We start from the raw sequence: 21357 nt of genomic DNA, 5'->3' as shown, positions 1-21357 counted from the left end.
GTCCATGAGCGAAGAGCCAAATTCCACACCCACTTGCAAGGAAAATCAACATATAGTAAGCTATTTGCATCCGAATACAATTCATTAGCTTTGAACCATTCAATGAGAGATGTTCTTTGGTTTATGTCATAACTAATCACTTTGGTACAATTGATGCATATATCTAGGCACCCCAGTATATGTAGATGGCAGTACCACCCTACGTCCAACGATGCCTGTAGAGACTCTATTAACCCCATCGCTTAAATTAACCATATTTGCAAGACCCTCATATACTTTAGCACTACTTTCTGATTATTGCGTATCTATACTAATCTAGATTCTTCCATGCTACTATATACATCAATAATGTACTGTTGCAAAAGACGACCACCCTGTAGAAGGCATGCATTTGTATCTTCCCTAATCTACAGTCTATAAGCATAATATTGTCGTTGAGTTACAGTCTTTGTATCCTCATGTGTGTGAGTATGTGAAAGAGAGAGAGAGAGAGAGAGAGAGAAAGAGACATACAATCAAACATACAAAAGGGGGGAGAGAGAGAGAGAGAGAGAGAGAGAGAGAGAAGACCAATCCATCAATAATCTTAAGTCTTATTACATTATCTTTACCAACTTTTTCAATGGAATGCATTTCAATATTTCCCTAAAAATCAAGCATTTTTCCTCGGAGCTCCTACATCTACTACCCACAATGTAAAAGCCATCTAATAATCCCAATGCCTCTTTAATTAAAAGGAGCTTGAGATTGTCATCTAGCCTATAAGGATCTAAGACTATATAAATATATCTAGGATTAATATCATCCCACCCATCAAAGCCAAGAACTTCTCATTTTGGGCTATAATGATATCCAAAATAGCCCAAGTGTGGCATCTCCTCAAAGAAGATCGTATCCAACAATTTGTTATTGTCATAGGTCAACTTGAAGATATTTAATGGCATGTCTCTGCATGAAACATAATCAAGCTATATATTAATAACAATCATGATCTTTTTTATACTTAGAGATAGTAAGAAAGAATAAAAAATACTTATACAATCTACCACCAATGGTTACTAAACAATTACACAACCATATTTATTTTCGAAGGAGCTTATGCTTTGGGACATATTTGATAACCTCATCGAATACTTGTCGTGCTTAATCTCTATAACCATGGACATTATAGTCTATTTCATAACGATCAATCAAGCCCAGCCTTTCTTGAATAATCATGAGCGTAATTTTTTCATTTAATTTATCTAAATCTAATCGTATAGTAATTTGGAAAACATAATTCCAATTAACAGCATAAACTGGCCATGGCCCATACCAACTTGGAACATGGAAATAACGACACTCAAACTCGCCAACCAAATTCACCCTTTCCTCAAAGGAAAGAGTGCTTCTCATGTGCTCAAAAAAATGCAAGTCACCTCTTCCATCTGTCAATCATACATACAATTATATATAAGTATGTCGATGTGTGTCAAATATACTAATGCAAATACATTGTGTGTGTACATGGATGTTTGGACCTATACATTTGGGTGCTTAACCTTTGTGTGTGTACATGTGTGTTTGAGAGTTTCTCTAACCAGTCCACTCTCCCTAGGTGTAAGTGCACCTTGGATTCTTATAAACCTAGTATACAAAACATATGGCACAATGCACTCTACAAAGATAACACACAAAAATCCTCGCAACCAACAAAAAAACTTAAGACACTCATAAAAAATCCTACCTTTCTTTTACACACACACACACACAAACAAACTTACACACACACACTCTCTCTCTCTCTCTCTCTCTCTCTCTCTCTCTCTCTCACACACACACACACACACACACACACACACATGCACTTTCAAAATTAAAAAAATCATTTTTTAATTTATTAAATACATAAAAATATATATGATTATTACACACACACATAAGATAACTATAAATACATGAAATATATATATATATATATTACACACACACACATATAAAAGATAAAAATAATTACATAAATATAACATATATATATATATGTGTGTAAATATACATATATATGTATATGTATGTATATATACATACATACAAATGTACATAAATACATATTGATATATACATAAATATATATCCACACATGAATGAATTATACACACACAAATTTTATATGTATACTGTATATGTATATATAAACACAAACATAAATAAATCACACACACGCGTCCACATACACCCACACACATTTTTTCTATTCAAAATTCTTTCACCTTTAAAAAAAGCACACATACATACACTATTCAAAATACTTTTACCATTTAGAAAAAAATTTCATCAACCTCACAAAAACTTAAGCCACGCCATAATAACTCTACCTCTCTCTCTCTCTCTCTCTCTCTCTCTCTCTCTCTCTCTCTCTCACACACACACACACACACACACACACACACACACACATTGGCTATTCAAATAAATAAAACATTTTAAAAAACTCTCTCTCTCTCTCACACACACACATATGCTATTTTTAAATTAATTAAAAATTTTAAAAACTTTTAACATTTAAAAAAACACTCTCTCAACCAACACACACCTGCACACACCCACACACCTACCCACACACACACACACACACACACGCATGCACCCACACACACACACACACACACACACAAAATAACACACATATAAAATAACTGTAACTCTCTCTCTCTCTCTCTCTCTCTCTCTCTCACACACACACACACACACACACACACACATATAAGATAACTGTAACTCTCTGAGAGAGAGAGAGAGATGAGAACTGTACACTAGATTGGGTCCCAAATTACCCACTGAAGGGCTCCCTATCCCGTTACCAAGATAATATTTGCTTTATTACTTTAGAGAGAATGACTGTGGACTGTAGATAAGCCAAACGCAAGATCTCGAAGGATTGGAAGCCTGGCAGAACTGTACACGGTTGTAGAAACACCAGAATGAATTGATCTCGAGCCTATGCACTCTTCCCAAGGGCATGAGGAAGGATTGCACACCTGAGGCTGAGAAGGGACTGTAGTCGACTGTTCTAAGCTATGAAAATATGCTGAAAATGCTTATGAATGCTGTGTTACCTTCACCAGATGGCTGGAGCATGTGTGGATGATGCATAGAAGGTCGTATATTGCTGTAGCACTGTTGTAGAACTAAAAACACAAGGCTGGTCTGCTGTAGAACTATAAACGTAGGGCTGTAGTGAATTGAACACAGGCCAGTTGTGATCTATGCAGAAAACGCAGAGGTGCTTGCTATTTTGGGCCTGTGGAGGTACTGTATGGCTGCGCCCATGGTCTGTAGGGACTGCTGAGCGGCTGAATGGTCTACTGAACTACTGCATTGGACTGCTAGGGCTGATGGAAGCAAAAATGCAGGTTCTCAAGGCTCGAGAAGCAAACGCAGAAGCTCCAAGGCTGGATGAGACTATGGCTGCAAGTGTGGATGCTCCTAGGGCTGAGGATGAGAGGTGCCTAGATTCTGAAGACTGAATGGACTTCTAAGCACTATGCAAGCCTATTTATACTAGTTAGGAGTTGGTCAAGTTGGCTGGTCATAAATTTAATAAACTTTATGTTTATAAATGCTAATAAAATACTATAAAATATTGAAAAAATACCAGATAAATCCTAGTGAATTTCCTAAGGCTTCTGTGATGTTCTAAATGATGCACAGGCATATGAATGCATGTTATGCAAAATGCAGAGTGCTTTCTGATGCAAACCCTAAGGCTTCTACTGACTCTACATGCATGAATGATTCTCTCCAAGTGGGTTAAGAGACTTGACTGACTGACTGACCTGCTAAGGCTGAGGAATGACCTACATAGCTCGTGCCTGACTTATCCTGGACTGAGGATGTACAATGGGGTCACGGCGTACGACAAATATCATCCTACTGGGTTCTAATAATGTACAGTGGTGGCAGATTGGTCTTGATAGGGGCCAGATATCTCTATTTTTTTTCTGAGTGCTGATTAGCTGTGGGAAGGAATTGCAATGTTGTATTGCAGGATATTGACACAAGCTCAGTTTACATTTCATACAGTGCAACTTACAACAATGAGTCTACTAGATCCATTGTGCTTAAGGAGCTTCAGCAATACATCATCAAAATTGATGCAGTTCAATGCAGCTTGCTAGTTATCCTTTGGGTTTCATTGCTTTAGGCTCAGCCCACACTTCTCAGCTCACTCAACAATCATCAGCATGAGCAGCTATTTCACGACATGAGCACAGTGTAAACATGAAATGATGCAACAACATCACATTTGCTTCACCTGTTGCAACAACATTTGAACAAGGTTTATTGCAAATAGCTACAATAGATCGTATGATAGCAGATCACAACTAGCTCAGATCGCAACTAGCTGACATCAGATCGCAACTACAAAGTAGATCGCATGACAGCGGATCGCAACTGCAACGTAGCCCACAAAGTAGATTGCAGCTGCACAGCCTACGACAAGGCAGATCGTAGAAAAAAATAGATCGCAGTCGCACTAAAACGTAGAAACCAGTGTTCTGTTTTCGTTCTCTACAGCCGCCGCTAGTGACTGGGCTTGCCAACAAAGGCGACCTCAGCAGCCAGTAGACGGCTCTTTGCAAGGGAGGCGTAGCTCAGCAGCACGTCGGTGACTCTAACGGGGCTCTTTGCAAGGGAGGCGTAGCTCAGCATCCGCCAGGGACTGGCCTTGCCAATAAAGGCACAGCTTAGTAGCCAACCATTAGTGCTAAACACTGGGGAGGAGGAGCCGACCACCATTAGTGCTAAACAATGGGGAGGAAGAGCAACGCTGGCAAGTGTTTTTTTTTTTCAACAAATTCAATTTTTTTTTCTCTCCGTTTCATAGTCACAAACACAATACATAGCACACAAAAGAAAAGGCATTAAAAAAAGAAGAAGAGAAGAGGGTAATTACACTAGCATCATAGAGCTTTGCAGCTCTCAGCCTTCTTCAGAAAATTGCAAGCACTTGTGAGTGTTGTGTGAGATGAAGAATAAGTGTGAGAGGGAGAAAGAAGAATGTGCAGTCACCTTTTGATTAAACCCTATTCTCACTTACATCTCCACCCTCCATCTACTTTACATCTTAACCCTTCATTCCTTTTTCACATTAGCCTATCTTGCCCAACATTTCCCATTAGATCCCTTGGCCATTTACACTCCAACCCTTCCACACTCCCAACCTTTGGATTCTTTGGCCATTCCACATTTTGACCCTTGCCACACCTTGTTTGTGCTAGTGGTAGTTCCCACACGCATGTTAGTATACCATTGAGTTAGAGGTGTTCACATGCGGTGATGGAGTAATTCATCATGCCTTGAGTTTGTGGGGATAGTTCGTGTGTAGTGTGGGCATATTGGGTGATTGTTCACACGTGTGAGGTGTGTTACACACGTTGATACTTTTATTTAGGGTTGTTCACGTATCTTGAGCCTCGTGGAGGTGGTTAGTGTGCCGTATGATCGATTTGGTGTATTTTTGGGCGTTCGCGTGCACACTTTGGGCCATTTTGTTATATTTTTGGCGTTCACGTGCACACTTTGGGCCATTTTATTGTATTTTGGGCATTCATGTGCACACTTTGGGCCATTTTGTTGTATTTTGGACATTCACGTGCACACTTTGGGTCATTTGGTGTATTTTGGGCATTCACATATGCATCTTAGCCCTTGTTCATGCACGGTTGGTTGTCTTGAGCACATTTAGTGGTATTTTCACACTTTCGAGCTTTGTCACTGTCTCCATCCCAGATCCTGATCGTGCGATATTTGCTCGTATTGGCTTCATAGCTGTTATCTTGATTTGCCACTTTAGGTGATGAGGAGATACGTATCATTTGTCGAGTTCATACATACATTCGGCACATCGCGGCTTCGACCACTGGATCTTTCTTCACCGACATCATGTTATGATGATACATCATATTCATGTCACATATGGACGTTTGAGCTTCAGATGTTATTACCTAACCACTGTAGACATTTATTTGATGAGGAGGATGCTTGTGCTAGATGGTCTAGACATTCTACACATGGTGATTTTGTTGAGGATCTATGTGGATATCTTTACATGGATGGTTCGGCATTGATTGCATGGGAGGATGTATATGGGGATTGATTGAGTGTCCTACATTTGTGAGCAGAGATGATTATATACCTGAGGATGGGTATCATTATAACATGCATTCAGTGAATGATGAGGTGGATGGTGATGTTGATCATCATGTTGATGATGATATTGATGTTGATACTTGTACACATGGTCATGGTCATACACATACATGTGATGACATTGATGTATCACATCCACATACTTATGATGATGTATCGTGCCCACATGATGATATTGATGTATCACATACATACACATGATGATAGTGATACACGTGCACATGATGCCACTGACACATATGTACATGATGATGATGTATGTGATAGTGATAGTGAAAGTAATGTGTGAGTCAAATTATGCGGGCATGCTCTTGATAGGAGAGATGGCAGCGAGCATATCGAGCATTACGAGCATCATAGAGCTACCTATCTCTATTTCTTGTGATCATAGGGATACATTAGATGACCATAGTGATACATTCCATGATCTTGATGGGCATTTGACTAGTCACATGATCATTCGGCTAATCATACATCTTTAGTCACACATGAGATTGACACTTCACTTGTCGTTGAGCACATCATAGACCATGAGGAGCATAGATTCGAGGTTCTAGTATTAGATGTGTTGGGATACTCCTCTAGATTTGTTACATGTGGAGAGATTTCGGATGTGACCACTACTCCTAGTTTTCATAGCATTCCTGGCAGCATTCGAGTGGATTGAGTTGTGGTAATTGAGCAATCAAGGATAGTGCATGAGAGTAGTGATGAGTTCATAGAAGTGAGACATCGTAGGAGTATGCATATCAATCATATTTTTAGCATATCCTATGACATCGACTTTGAGAGTTTTACAATTGATCTAGGTATTTGTTGAAATATACAAGTGAATAGGGTGTGTGCGGGAACAAGCCCTTGGCTAGAGGCTGTAAAAGAGAATCTGTAAATGTGAGAGAACCTATGAGAAGGTGAAAAGAATCTACTAGGAGAGAATAAAGGGTAGCATGAGGAGATTTAGGAGGTGTGGATATATTCTGAGAAAAGTGAAGAGGTGGAGAGAATCAAGCAAAAGAGGTGGAGTGAATCAAGGAGAAATCAGTGGAATTAGATGCTTGGATGTAAACTCTATAAATTGAGGCATTGTCCTAATGAAAATTTGCTGGTTTTTTATTATCCATGCCTACATTAAGCTATTAGGTAATTGGTCACTAATCACATCTTAATTATCATCTAATCTCTTTGTTAATGATGTTGATTCTAGCATTTGATCCACCATAGCTCATCACATTGTTATAATTTTAACATGGTATCAGAGCCTGGCCTAGAATCCATCAATTTGTGAGCCCATTATCTCGCTAATCGCCTAGCTAATTAGGATTAGTAGAAAATTAATATTTTCACCTCTTTTTCAACTAACCTCTGCACCCCCAGCCAGTGGAGAGGCTGGATCTCCCTCCACGAGCAGCATTAGGGCAAGCCCTTCTAGGCAAGCCTAGCAAACTCATTGGTGCTCCAGCCAAGCGAATCAGCACAGCAAACCGTCGACCACAGCTCACGATTTTCGTTGATTTGCCGGCATCGTTTTTTGCTGAGGAAAAATTAGATCTTGTCTTGTCCAGTCGCAATGGGTCTAATTCCTCTAGCCCCAGGGGTTTTCAAGCATGCTCTATGTCAAGCAAAAATCTGTAAAGGTGTTTTGAGTCCGTGTACATATGGGATGCGTGGTATGCAATAAAACTTTGCCGTGAATGCCCTGGCAATGTACAGACCGAGTGGTTTTACAGTGAGTTGGTATGCGTGTCGTTTTTTTTTTGGAGCAGATGCTGATGATTCCGAGCTTGTGGGCAGCTCTGGTTTTGGAAGGTCGTAGAAAAATACAAGGAAAGGAAGAGCCCTCTTAGCGTTAGTGTGTGGCCATCATTGAGGCTTGGGAAAAAAAATAAAAAAAATATACATTAAATAGTATGGCCAGCTTGGGAATAGCCATGTGGAAGCCTTCGTTGGCTGCCAACGCACCATCTAGAAGGTGGTGCGAAGACGCAAAAGCAAAGAAGAGTGGCCGCTTGGACAGAGAGACTTGGGGAGAGAAAGCCAACGCAGAGGTGGCACTCTGATTTTTCTGCAGAAAGAGGTGTGAGGGGAATAGCTCAAGGGGATAGCTGAGAAGCGAGCGTGGAGGCGCAAGGGACAAGTAGATGCGTCGACTGTATGCAAGAGGAGAGGTGGCGACCAAAGTTTAAGGTGGCCTTGGTTTGCTTACAGGCTAGAGAAGCTGACGACTGGAGGTCGTGAGGAGTAGAGCCTGACGAGCAAAGAGCTGCAGCGAGTCGACTCGAGTTGCCGCCGGGTGAGAAGACCTCTCTTGTGAGCGTGCGGAGCTACACAAAGGAGAGCTGCAGCGGCTGCTGGTCGCAACACACACAAAAGCTGGGTTTCGCTAGAGCTGCTGGCGAGCACACGGTTGGTAAAGGGCCGCCGATGGTGTTTTCAAAGTGTGGCTAGTCCCCGGGAGGACTATGAGAAGAGAAAGAGGCTGACTGGGCAAAAGGAGCCACGTGGGTGAGAGCTTTGGGTGGCTCTGGCAGGTTCGCCACAAGAGAAAGGTGAGGTGAGCGACGGCAGCCGGTGAGAGAGCCGCCTCTCATGCACAGGTGATTTATATGAGTCGGCCAGAGCAGCTGCTGAAGAGAGGGTTGTAGTAGCCGTCGTGTGATGTATTAGGAGGCTTTTGGTTTGTGCGTGGCTGGAGTACAGCAGCAAGTGTGAAGGGAATATAGCCACCTTGTGAACAGAGAGAAAGGTCTCTTGGGTCGTTGAGCAGAGCAAAGGTGAAGAAAGAGAGAGAGAGCCTCAGGTTGGGAAGCAAGGAGAGCAGAGGCGAGGGCTGCTGAACATATAGGACAGCAAGCTGGCGGCGAAGTGGAGAGTTTGAAGGTTTTTCTTTTAGAAGCTTTGGATTGTGAAGGTGATGTAAAAGGAGAGCCATGGACAAATGAAAGGAGTGAAGGAAGCCGAGTGGAGCCAGCTGATTTGTGAAAGAGGGATATTCTTTTTTTGCATTATTTGTGGATAAGTGTGCGGGTTTTCATTATCTTGTGGAATACAGGGTTTTTGAGGTATCTCTGTGTGGTGTTTTGAGAGATTTTTGTTTCCAGCATCGTGCTGGTGGTGCCCCTTGTGTTTGTTGTGTCTTCCAAGGCTGCTAGGTAGGTAGCTATAGAGGCATTTCTCCTTTTCCCAACTTCTCGATAGTTTTTTGGTGCCCCCCACTGAGGAATAGCTCTGGTATTTTCTTCAGTTTACAAGGGTGTATGCCCTAGGAGTTAAGGGTTTCAGGGAAGGTGTTTTTCTTGGGATTCGAGGTGAAGTTTGGGGATTAAAATGATGTCTTATCCAGAGTTTTATGGTAGTCCTAATGAAGATGTGGCAGATTTCCTTGAAAGAATGGAGGTTGCGTGCATAAGCAACCACATCCATCAATGAGTCGGTACAGGTGTTGCGGCTACTGAGCATCTGCTTGAAAGGGGATGCAAGGACCTGGTACAGAGCTTATGAGGAGTCGTTGAGGGTTGCTGTTCCACGTATTGATATGACTGAGAATGGATTAAAGACATCACTTAGCAACAGGTTCAAGAAGGTAGAAGACCCCGACAAGGTTTGGCATGAGGTGCAAGCTCTGATACAGGGTGAGTTTGAATCAATTGATGATTATGCGAAGAAATTCTCTTTGCTGTGGGAGACTTTATGCAGGTCTTTAGGGGAAGACCAGGTACCTCTTGACATGATGAAGAAAAACAAGTTTGTAGCCGGGCTTAAGAGGAGTATTCGCTGGAAGGTGGAATTAAAGAAGCCCAGGTCTTATGAGGATGCGGTGGAAATTGCCAAATCAAAGGATTGGAAGTTGCAACGGATGAATCAGCCTGGGGATGATTCCAGTTGTAGCACAGCCGGAGATTCGTAGAGTGGGCCGTCGTTTCATCCCTACATGCTGGAACTGTGGTGAGCTTGGTCATCTGAGTACAGATTGTGATAAGCCTCAGCGAATGGGTGGTGATATGTACCCACTACCTTCACAGTTACCTGACAGGTCAAACGACTATGGTATTTATATCAGGGATCAAGCAGGCCCCAGTGGAATCACAGCTGAGGAGAAGGGGAAGGCAAAGGTCGTGAATGTTGTTACTCTGGAGAATGTTCAAGTGAGAGAAGAAGGGGATGTGATGCCCGTTGGCAAGCGCAACGGATGAAAGAGAAGGAAAGGGAGTAGCTGGACCCAGCCATAAGAAGGGGAAGCAGCAGGAAGGAGAAGATGTGAAAGCCAAAAGGAAACGGAAGCCTCGTAGAAGGTTCCAGGTGTCAGACTTCCCACTGGGGGATGGGCAAACCAGCTATGACTTGAAATCTGATATGGTGAATAGCAAGGCCAACATCACCTTTGGGTAGTTGGTGGAGATGGTGCCGAAATTGAAAAGGCAATTGAAGGGACTTGTGAATCCAGTGGAAAAGGAGTCAGAGAAGAGGTCAGTCAAAGTACTATCTTTAGAAGAGCTTCCAGATATTTGCCCTATTGTGGAGGTGTGGAGTAAAGGTAGGAACCTTGGTCAGCCTATATAGATGGAGGAGCTCAAATCTGTGTGATTACCCAATCATGTGTGGAGCAGTCAGGCTTGAGGGTGTCTGGGGTTTCTGGTTTTCGAATCAGAATGGCTAATCATCAAAAGGTAAAATGTCTTGGTATGGTAAAGAAGTTGGAAATTGAAGCTTTTAATGTCAAAGCTACTGTAGATTTTCATGTGATGCTTGCGGGTCTTGGTGCTTTTCCAATTATTCTTGGACGACCCTGGTTGCGAGTGGTGGGTGCAGTACAAGACTGGAGGTATGGGACCATTTCTTTGCATAATAAGCGGGGTAATAAAAAATCTTTTGAGATGCACAGTAGGAGATCTTTAAATGATGTGCGAGAGAGGCCACAGGATTCGCGAGTGAAGAGGAAACTACCACCAGTACTTTTGAATCGAAGATGGATTCATCGACTACTGCTTCTAGTGAAGAAGAGGCAGATGTGGCTTTCCTAATATCAGAGCAACAAGGTGATGAAGATAAAGGAGTGCATGAAGTGGGTGCTGAGGGAGAAGATACCTTGGGGTCGTATGAAGTGATCGAGGAATTACTGCAACTAAAGATAGAAGTGAAGAAGAAGCAGGAGCTGATTGAAGGAATGCTGAGTCCGGATCTCTCGAGTGGAGAAAAGGTTAGGTATGTTAATATGCTGTCTCATTTTCCAGAATTGTTCATCACCTCTTATAAGGAGATTCGAGGATTTAAAGGGCCAGATTTGAGGATTGAATTGAAAGAAGGTGTAAGAACAGTTAGGCAGAAGCTTCGCAGGATGGGACGAGAACAAATGTACGCCCTGAGAGAGGAAGTTGATAAGTTGTTGAGTGCAGGTTTCATTACACCAGTGGACACAGCTGAGTGGGTAAGTCCTACAGTGGTGAGTCCAAAGAAGGATGGCAGGTGGCGTATATGTGTGGATTTCAAGCCTTTGAATGCTGCTACAAAGAAGGATTCTTACCCCCTACCTTTTTTGGATGAGATCTTGGATACTGTAGCTAGATATGAAAGGTATAGTGTTTGTGATGGGTTTTCAGGTTATTTTCAGTTAAAGATTGCAGACGAAGATCAGTGCAAGACGACTTTCATTACACCTTGGGGGTGTTTCTGCTACAAAGTTCTTCCTTTTGGATTGATGAATGGACCAGCTTACTATCAGAAAAGGGCAAATTGGGTATTATCTCCTTTTTTGAACAAGTTTGTCAAGGATTTTATTGATGATTTTTGTATATACAGCTCCAGGCAAGAGCATTGTGATAGGCTGGCTACAGTTTTTCAGCGTTATGATGAGTGTGGTGGTCAATTAAATCCAAAAAAGTGTTTTTTGGCTTAACCGAGGGTGAAGCTCTTGGGCCATGTTGTTTCAGAGAATGGTATTGATCCGGATCCTAATAAAGTCAAGTCTCTTCTTCTTCTTCCTACACCAATGAATACAAGGCAACTGACTACTTTTGTGCAAAAGGTGAAGTATATGGCTCGATTTATCTCTCTATCTTCACAATTGTTATATCCTTTGCAGCAAGCAGCAAAGCATGATCCTTTACATTGGTCGGAGGAGTGTGAGGTAGTTTTCCAAAAAGTGAAAGAGGTGATGGGAGCTATTCCTACAATGCAGGCGCCTAATTGGGAACAGGTATTTTATGTCAACCCTTCAATAGGTGAAGATGCTATTGGAGCTATGTTGTTACAGAAAGGGAAAGAATCACATTATATGCAACCAGTCTACTGTGCTAGCAGGGTAAAACTTGCTAGAGAAAGGTTGTTATCAGAGGTGGAACTTGTTATGGTTAGTGTGATGTATGCATGTAGGCGGTTCCGCCATTACTTGCTGCCTCGCCCCTTTGTGTTTTTGACGAGCTACACTTTTTTGCCTCAGTTGATAAATGGCACAAATTTATCTAAGGCTATGATGAAGTGGGTGATTGAGTTGCAGGAGTTTACTTTCTCATTCTTGGTGGAAGAGAGTACCAGGGCTACCTTAGCTGATCTATTGACATATAAGGAGAGTCCTCTTCTTATTAAGGAGGAGACCATCAAGAAGCCAGTTGAGGATGCGACTGAGTTGGTGAATGCACACTTATTATATTTTGATGGTTCTTACAGGAAAAGCCATGATGCAGCTTCAGGAGGTTTGGTGCTTTATGATCCACAGGGTTGCCTTGTTTTTAAGAAGGGTGTTAAGGTGGATGCACATAGCAACAATGAAGCGGAGTATCTGACTTTGGAAGTTGGATTGCAAATGTGTTTGAAGCATGGTGTACACAGGATTCGCATTCCGAGGAGATGCATTGCTTGTGGTAAAACAGGTGTTGGGAGTTTGGAAGTCAAAGAATATGTCACTCAAAGAGATGTGTTTCAAGATTAAAGGTTTGTTGAAGGAATTTGAAGCTTGGAGTCTTAAGCATGTGGATCGAGAAGTAGCCCAAGGAATGATTGGTGAAGTTTTTGTTCTTAAAGCTCATGCATCATTTTATTGTGGCAGGGAGAAATTACAGGATGTTGAGGAGTTTTTGTTAACAGGGATGATTCCTAGTGGTATTGAAAAATCAAAAAAATATGGTTTCATCAGGAAAGCTGCAAGGTATGTGATGGTTGGTGATGCTTTGTATTTGAAGGGAATTGACTTGATAATGCGACGGGTACCTTGGAAGGAAGAAATCTACAAAATTCTTAAGGAAAACCATGAAGGAGCATGCGGTGGACATTTTGCCTCAAAGATTACTTTGCATAAAGTGTTGCAAGAAGGTTATGTATGGCCAAGTGTACATAAGGATGTTAATCACTCGTGCAGGTCATGCAAACAATGCCAAGCTCATAGTAGACGGATATTAAGGCTTGAAATGAGGAAGACAATTCTTACTTATTATGTTTTTGAAAAATGGGGAATTGATGCTGTGGGACCATTGCCTATTACTAGCCGAGGGAAGTGCTACATCTTGATTGCAGTTGATTACCTTTCTAGATGGGCGGAAGCAAAGGCAGTGAAACAAATTACTGCTAAGGAAGTAGCAAAGTTTGTATATCAGGATATTTGTTGTAAATTTGGTGTGCCATTGGAATTGCTTTATGATCAAGGTCCAGGTTTCAGAGCAGAGCTTATGGACTATTTGTGTACAAAGATGAAGATCAGTCGCAGTTTTACCACACCTTACTATCCACAGTGTAATGGCCTGAATGAGCGTTTCAATGGTGAATTGATCAAGATTTTATCTAAGGTAACAGAGCGACAAGGCAAGAATTGGGATCTGGAGTTGCCTGCTGCCTTGTGGGCATACAGGACAGCAATTAAGAGTGGTACTGGTTTCACTCCATTTCATCTTGTTTATGGGAAAGAAGCCTTATTGCCTATTGAGGTGGAGATACCAGCTATTAAAATGTTGGGAAAGCTTTTGGAAGAGCCTAAAGATGCCCTTAAAGAGCAGCTGTTATATTTACAAGAAGCACAGCTGAACAGGGATAATGCTTTGAAGCATTATGAAGATATGCAGGCAAGGACGTTGGAGAAGATCAACAAGAAGATTAAAGGCAAAGGAATTATGAAGGATGACTTGGTATTACGTTATAATAGCAGGCTGGATAATTCCTTTCATAAGAAGTTTCAAATTAAGTGGGAGGGACCTTTCTTGGTGATGCAAGGATTTGCAAATGGTACCTATCAATTGGCAGATTTAGATGGGACTTTGCATGCTTCCAGGGTAAATGGATATAGGCTGAAGAAATATTATGCACGTTTGATGGTGATTGTACAGGATGCGGTATTTGAAGATGAGATTTTAGATGAAGGGCAGTTTTTGGATATGGATTTAGGTCTTGAAATGCTTTTTACTGTTGATCATGAATGATTCAGCAGGCTGGGGGTTGGGCAAAGTATGTCAGGCAAAAATCTGTAAAGGTGTTTTGAGTCCGTGTACATATGGGATGCGTGGTATGCAATAAAACTTTGCCCTGAATGCCCTGGCAAATGTACAAACCGGGTGGTTTTGCAGTGAGTTGGTATGCGTGTCGTTTCTTTTTGGGAGCAGATGCTGATGATTCCGAGCTTGTGGGCAGCTCTGGTTTTGGAAGGTCGTAGACGCCATTTATTCAGGAAAAATACAAGGAAAGGAAGAGCCCTTTTAGCATTAGTGTGTGGCCATCATTGAGGCTTGAGGAAAAAAATTAAAAAAATATACATTAAATAGTATGGCCAGCTTGGGAATAGCCATGTGGAAGCCTTCGTTGGCTGCCAGCGCACCATCTTAAAAGGTGGTGGCGAAGACGCAAAAGCAAAGAAGAGTGGCCGCTTGGACAGAGAGACTTGGGGAGAGAAAGCCAACGCAAAGGTGGCACTCTGATTTTTCTGCAGAAAGAGGTGTAAGGGGAATAGCTCAAGGGGATAGCTGAGAAGCGAGCATGGAGGCGCAAGGGACAAGTAGATGCGTCGACTGTATGCAAGAGGAGAGGCGGCGACCAAAGTTTAAGGTGGCCTTGGTTTGCTTACAGGCGAGAGAAGCTGACGACTGGAGGTCGTGAGGAGTAGAGCCTGACGAGCGAAGAGCTGCAGCGAGTCGGTTGGAGTTGCCGCCGGGTGAGAAGACCTCTCTTGTGAGCGTGCGGAGCTACACAAAGGAGAGCTGCAGCGGCTACTGGTCGCAACACACACAAAAGCTGGGTTTCGTTAGAGCTGCTGGCGAGCACAGGGTTGGTAAAGGGCCACCGATGGTGTTTTCAAAGTGTGGCTAGTCCCCGGGAGGACTGTGAGAAGAGAAAGAGGCTGACTGGGCAAAAGGAGCCACGTGGGTGAGAGCTTTGGGTGGCTCTGGCAGGTTTGCCACAAGAGAAAGGTGAGGCGAGCGACGGCCGGTGAGAGAGCCGCCTCTCATGCACAGGTGATTTATATGAGTCGGCCAGAGCAGCTGCTGAAGAGAGGGTTGTAGTAGCCATCGTGTGATGTATCAGGAGGCTTTTGGTTTGTGCCTGGCTGGAGTACAGTAGCAAGTGTGAAGGGAATATAGCCGCCTTGTGAACAGAGAGAAAGGTCTCTTGGGTCGTTGATGAGCAGAGCAAAGGTGAAGAAAGAGAGAGAGAGCCTCAGGTTGGGAAGCAAGGAGAGCAGAGGCGAGGGCTGCTGAACATACAGGACAGCAAGCTGGCGGCGAAGTGGAGAGTTTGAAGGTTTTTTTCTTTTAGAAGCTTTGGATTGTGAAGGTGCTGTAAAAGGAGAGCCATGGGCAAATGAAAGGAGTGAAGGAAGCTGTGTGGAGCCAGCTAATTTGTGAAAGAGGGATCTTCTTTTTTTGCATTATTTGTGGATAAGTGTGTGGGTTTTCATTATCTTGTGGAATAGAGGGTTTTTGAGGTATCTCTGTGTGGTGTTTTGAGAGATTTTTGTTTCCAGCATCGTGCTGGGTGGTGCCCCTTGTGTTTGTTGTGTCTTCCAAGGCTGCTGGGTAGGTAGCTATAGAGGCATTTCTCCTTTTCCCAGCTTCCCGACACTCTACAAGCTGGTGAAGTTAGAATTTGATTTGATCAAGCCTACAGTGAGATCCAAGCTCTTCATCAAATCTGCACAGGTGACTTTGGTAAAACAGAGATTAAGTATTCAATGTTTGGTCAAATCTTGTGTTTCTTAGCTTAATCCTCTACTAGACTAATTGCTATTGATGGCCTTGAAAGGATTTGAGCTCATTTGAACTCTAAGGCCTCAGATCTGGGCTCCTTGCATACTTTGTCTTTTGCACACAAAACAGAGGATTAATTTGCTAATCAGTGATTAATCAATGTTAATCATTATATTTTGGTGCAATTGAGGGTTCAAATTAACCATTACGTATCTAATACAGATCCCTATAACTTCAGATTGCAATTCAGAGATGGTTTGATACTCCAACCATTCCATACAAATTGGTTACCCTTGATTTAATGTAATTTTTGGTAAAATTATGCTGATAAATTTATGGTAATCATCTTTTTGCATTTAACCCTTGGTTAATGCCTGCAAATCACACTCAAATTCAAGATTATTCACAGCCAGAGTTGCATTTGGGAATGTGCATAAGAATGAATGATATATGCATTATGTATTGGGCACAGTACATTAGTGTAAAAATGGGATCAGACACTGTCCTTGTCCGGAATAAGATAAGAGGTAAGACCTCCCACATAGATTTGGGTTTGCATTGCATAATGACACAAGATAAACATTAAAAGCCCAAAAGAACTGTCAATAAAACATTTAAACATGTTGCTCACATGGAGCAAGAACTGATGGACAAGCTCATGGTCCCAGCCATGAAAGAAGAAGAACATCTCTTTCCAAGAGGAAGATCCACACCAAGAAGAAAAGCTAAAGGAAGCATTGAAGGAAAACATGGACGCATGAAGAGAAGATGCCACAACAAGAAGACTGAAAGAAGAGGAAGACACGGACGCATAAAGAGAAGCTGCCACGACAAGAAGACTAAAGACAAGAGAAGATGTGAGGCTCCAAAGAGAGGAGCCATGTGAAAATCTCAGAGAGAGAGAGAGAGAGAGAGAGAGAGAGAGAGAGAGAGAGAGAGAAACCCCACAACCCAATGTAACTTGCCCCAACAAAGTAAAACCACCTTTGAGCCACCGATGATGTAGGCCATGTGGTAGATGTATGTGTGAGCACTTTAGTGAAGGTCACGTGCACTTGTAGTAGCCTTGGACACATAGAGAGAGAGAGTGTCAAGGACTATGAGTTTAGAGACTTGAGGCAGTGGTCGCGGACTATCAAGTAAGAGGGAAACTTGGTATAGGGTCCAGGTGTGCTAGGAGCATTCACTTGAGGGGAGGTGTTGAAATATACAAGTGAATAGGGTGTGTGCGGGAACAAGCCCTTGGCTAGAGGCTGTAAAAGAGAATCTGTAAATGTGAGAGAACTTGTGAGAAGGTGAGAAGAATCTACTGGGAGAGAATAAAGGGTAGCATGAGGAGATTTAGGAGGTGTGGAGATATTCTGGGAAAAGTGAAGAGGTGGAGAGAATCAAGCAAAAGAGGTGGAGTGAATCAAGGAGAAATCAGTGGAATTAGATGCTTGGATGTAAACTCTATAAATTGAGGCATTGACCTAATGAAAATTTGCTGGTTTTTGATTATCCATGCCTACATTAAGCTATCAGCTAATTGCTCACTAATCACGTCTTCGTCTAATCTCTTTGTTAATGATGTTGATTCTAGCATTTGATCCACCATAGCTCATCACATTGCAACAATTTTAATAGTATTTTCTTAGATCCAGTTCTATTGGAGATTGATCTATCATGGGATTTAGGTCATATAGGGACACCATTGATGGAGTTGGTCTATACCTTTGAGGATGACCTTAGTAACCTTGGAGATTCCATTGATAGTGAGTTGACTGATATCACTTTTACCTCTTGTGTAGACACTTGGTCAGTGCTTAGTAATGACGATCTTTATGATGATCCAGCTTCTGTTTTAGAGGGTCACATACATATAGAGTGTCATACACATGGTGATATTGTGCATGGGTCGGATCATACTCATACATATATCGATATGGTGGATCATGCTTTTGACTTCTTGGGTGGTGCTACATATGACACGGAGGCATGAGTTCACATTTGACTCTACTTGAGGCATGAGTTCACATTTGACTCTACTTGAGGCTGACCTTGAGTTATGTTCATTTGGCTCCTTTGGATGTCAGCACGATCTTGTATTCTTTGGAGTAAGGACATTTTTCTTTGGATGCATTCTTTACAATTTGAGGAGCATAGTTTGTGGATTTGTGGCTTGACATTCAGGTGCATCTACGACATATTCTAGTCTTAGTAGACATGATGATTCTTTTGTGCCAGGTCCACTTGACATTCTGGCTAGGAGTTTTGAGGCTTTGGTGGATACCTTTCATGCCAGATTCACAGTGTAGTCATGACGATGAGCTCATGAGTTTTCCTTTTGACCCTGGGACTACTATCTCCTTGGAGTCGAGCTTTCCTTTTGATCTAGGAGCTACTACCATTCCAGATTCGACAGTTCGCGGTGTATACCATATATATCTCTTTGATCCTGGAGGATACTCGACTAGATTTGTCATCGACAGTGGTTCCTTATCTACTCCACTTGCATCAGATTATCATGGAGCTATTGCCTTGGATTTTGCATGCCTTGGATTTCCTTTCGATTCAAGAGGTTGCATATATAGCCTCATCATCGACAGGAGTCCTCTATCCTTTCCATTTGATCCAGGGGGTCATATGATTCAGGAGGTTGCATATATAGCCTCATCATCGACAGGAGTCCTCTATCCTTTCCATTTGATCCAGGGGGTCATATGATTCATGCACAAGGCTTTCACTACATTCAGTCATGGATGTGATTTTTCTTGGCTTTTGTACATATAGTCACTTGTAAATGTTTTGTGCACGACCACCCTTTGATTTCGAGGACGAAATCATTGTAGGAGGGGATGGTTTGTAACAAAGTGTATTAGTGGTGTACATGCACATGGGGATGGACCTAGGCACATGGGGTTAGGGTCCATTTACACATGTGGGACATATAGGGCCCTAGGGGTATAAATAGGAGAGTACTATCATGTATTAGGACCTTTTGATCTTTTTACTCACTTTATGACCGTCCTAATACATGATAGTACTCTCCTATTTATACCCCTAGGATCCCATATACCCCACATGTGCAAAGTGACACTCCCTCATGTATGAGTGTGCTTGGTGAGCTACACCCATGTGTGGACTCCATGTGATGAGTCTAATCCATGTGTGGACTCCATGTCAATGAGTCTAATCCATCATTAATCTTTCTTAATCTCCCTCCCTTCTTGCAAGTTACCTAGATCAATTACTATATATAGTGAATGTTTTCATGACTTTTATTATATAGCAACTTTTTATTACATAGTTTATCATATAGTGATTTATTGTTAGTTTATTTTCTATATAGTAAGTATTTTTCTAGAATGAAAAACTGGGAAATGTTTCACTTTTACTAGCGTTGGACTTTTACTAGATATGTTCATTTTTTTCTAATAAACTGTCTAAGCAAAATGTTTTGTTTTCCTATATAGAAATGCATAGAACATTGAGCTAGTAACGTTTGTGGACCTTCCTAGACAAACACAAAGCTAGAAATCAAAGACGCTCTGATCGACGCGTTAATTGGTACACATCCAAAAAAAAAACCCTTCGAGCCATTAGAAAACGAGCGAGAATGTGAATGGAAAAAATAGCCATTGTTGGGGGTTGATGCTCTATAATTGTTAATGAAAATGGAAACCAAGGAGAGGCTAAAGCTTGTAGCTAGTGGTTTTCGTTGTGCTGGGCGAAACAAGTCATAGTGAAGCACATATGTGCTTGTCTAGATAATCTCGTCCAATGTTCACCTTGGTTGTCCTGAACTCGTGATCTATACTTAACATAGTCCACAATGTTAGATCACAATTACTTTGGAATCACTCACAAAAATAATTCTAACAAATGGAAACCATTCACTACCATGCTTCACACATGAACCATGCATCACACATAATTATTTGGATTCACTCCCATGATAAAATATTCTAAAAAACCACACTCCCGTTAGTCGTCCCGTTTGAGAAGACAACTGTTCTCGGTTGTAACTATCAGCACACACGAGTGATTGAACACATTAATTGTTCCCACATTGGATTCACTCACAATGTCATTATGTATTTAAGTGGATTCATTCCCATATATCCTCACACGCATCACACGTGTCTTAGAGTTGATCAGATTCACTCATGATCCAATTCACAGAACCTTTACACGTGTCACGCGTGTCTTAGAGTTGATGGTACTCACTCACAATCAAACTCTTACATTGGATTCACTCACAATGTTTTCATACGCGTCACACGTATTCATAGAGTACACCACACATTTCACACGTGTCATGATTTGTTGGATTCACTCACAACCAACTAGGGTCACCCTCATTAAGAATTAATTCAAAAGAGTTAATTGGATTTACTCACAATCAAATTCACACATTTCTTACATGTGTAACACATGTCACAGTTGGTTGGATTCACTCACAACAACCAAATTAATCACACTTGGGTTATCCAAGATATTCTTTTTACTTATTGGTTTACCCAATAATAAATAAATTACCATAACATTGTCTCTTGTGTGGGTTGTAAGTCCTTTCCACTTCTTGGTAATGATGATGCTATTTCTCAAGTGAAGGCCAAAGTGGTGGGTTTAATTTGCGATATGGTGAGCCCATAGTTTTATTGATGAATCATCTAAGCGTGTCTTGCTAGAGAAAGTGCAAAAGGGTACGAATACCGTTTGCTTACTTTGTGCCTTCACCTCGGAGGACAAGAGAGGCCCATAGTGGTAAAGATCATGGTTTTCACATTTCTGTATTTGGTAGTTATATGTGAATGAACTTGATTTTATTTTCAGTTTGAAGCAATAACCTCGATGTAGAGGATGTGATGTTGTCATGCTTTTTTGTTTTCACTCCCTCTGGCTCTCTATTGTCCTCTCCCTCTCAAATAATTATGTCATGAAACTCTCTAACTCTCTTCACTCCTCTCTCTCTCTCTTGATGAACGAGGGGAGGGTATCTTTTTGGAATCTGCTCGCCCGATTC

The 21357-nt window shown here is 41.7% G+C and overlaps 1 long non-coding RNA gene across 1 annotated transcript; it reads right to left on the bottom strand.

The window, feature by feature from the left end:
- Positions 1-579: 579 nt before the first annotated feature.
- LOC147614829 (uncharacterized) lies at positions 580-1727 on the bottom strand. The gene is made up of 2 exons (XR_015262885.1): positions 1316-1727; positions 580-948 (listed from the first exon to the last, which is right to left on the bottom strand). It is a non-coding gene; the product is annotated as an uncharacterized LOC147614829 (long non-coding RNA).
- Positions 1728-21357: the final 19630 nt, after the last annotated feature.

This window comes from Cibotium barometz, chromosome 41 (genome assembly GCF_041138505.1).
Source record: "Cibotium barometz isolate CiBa-2024 chromosome 41, ASM4113850v1, whole genome shotgun sequence".
NCBI classification, from domain to species: domain Eukaryota; kingdom Viridiplantae; phylum Streptophyta; class Polypodiopsida; order Cyatheales; family Cibotiaceae; genus Cibotium; species Cibotium barometz.
Note: the sequence above shows the minus strand (reverse complement) of the source record. Positions and strands in the feature narration are given on the sequence as shown.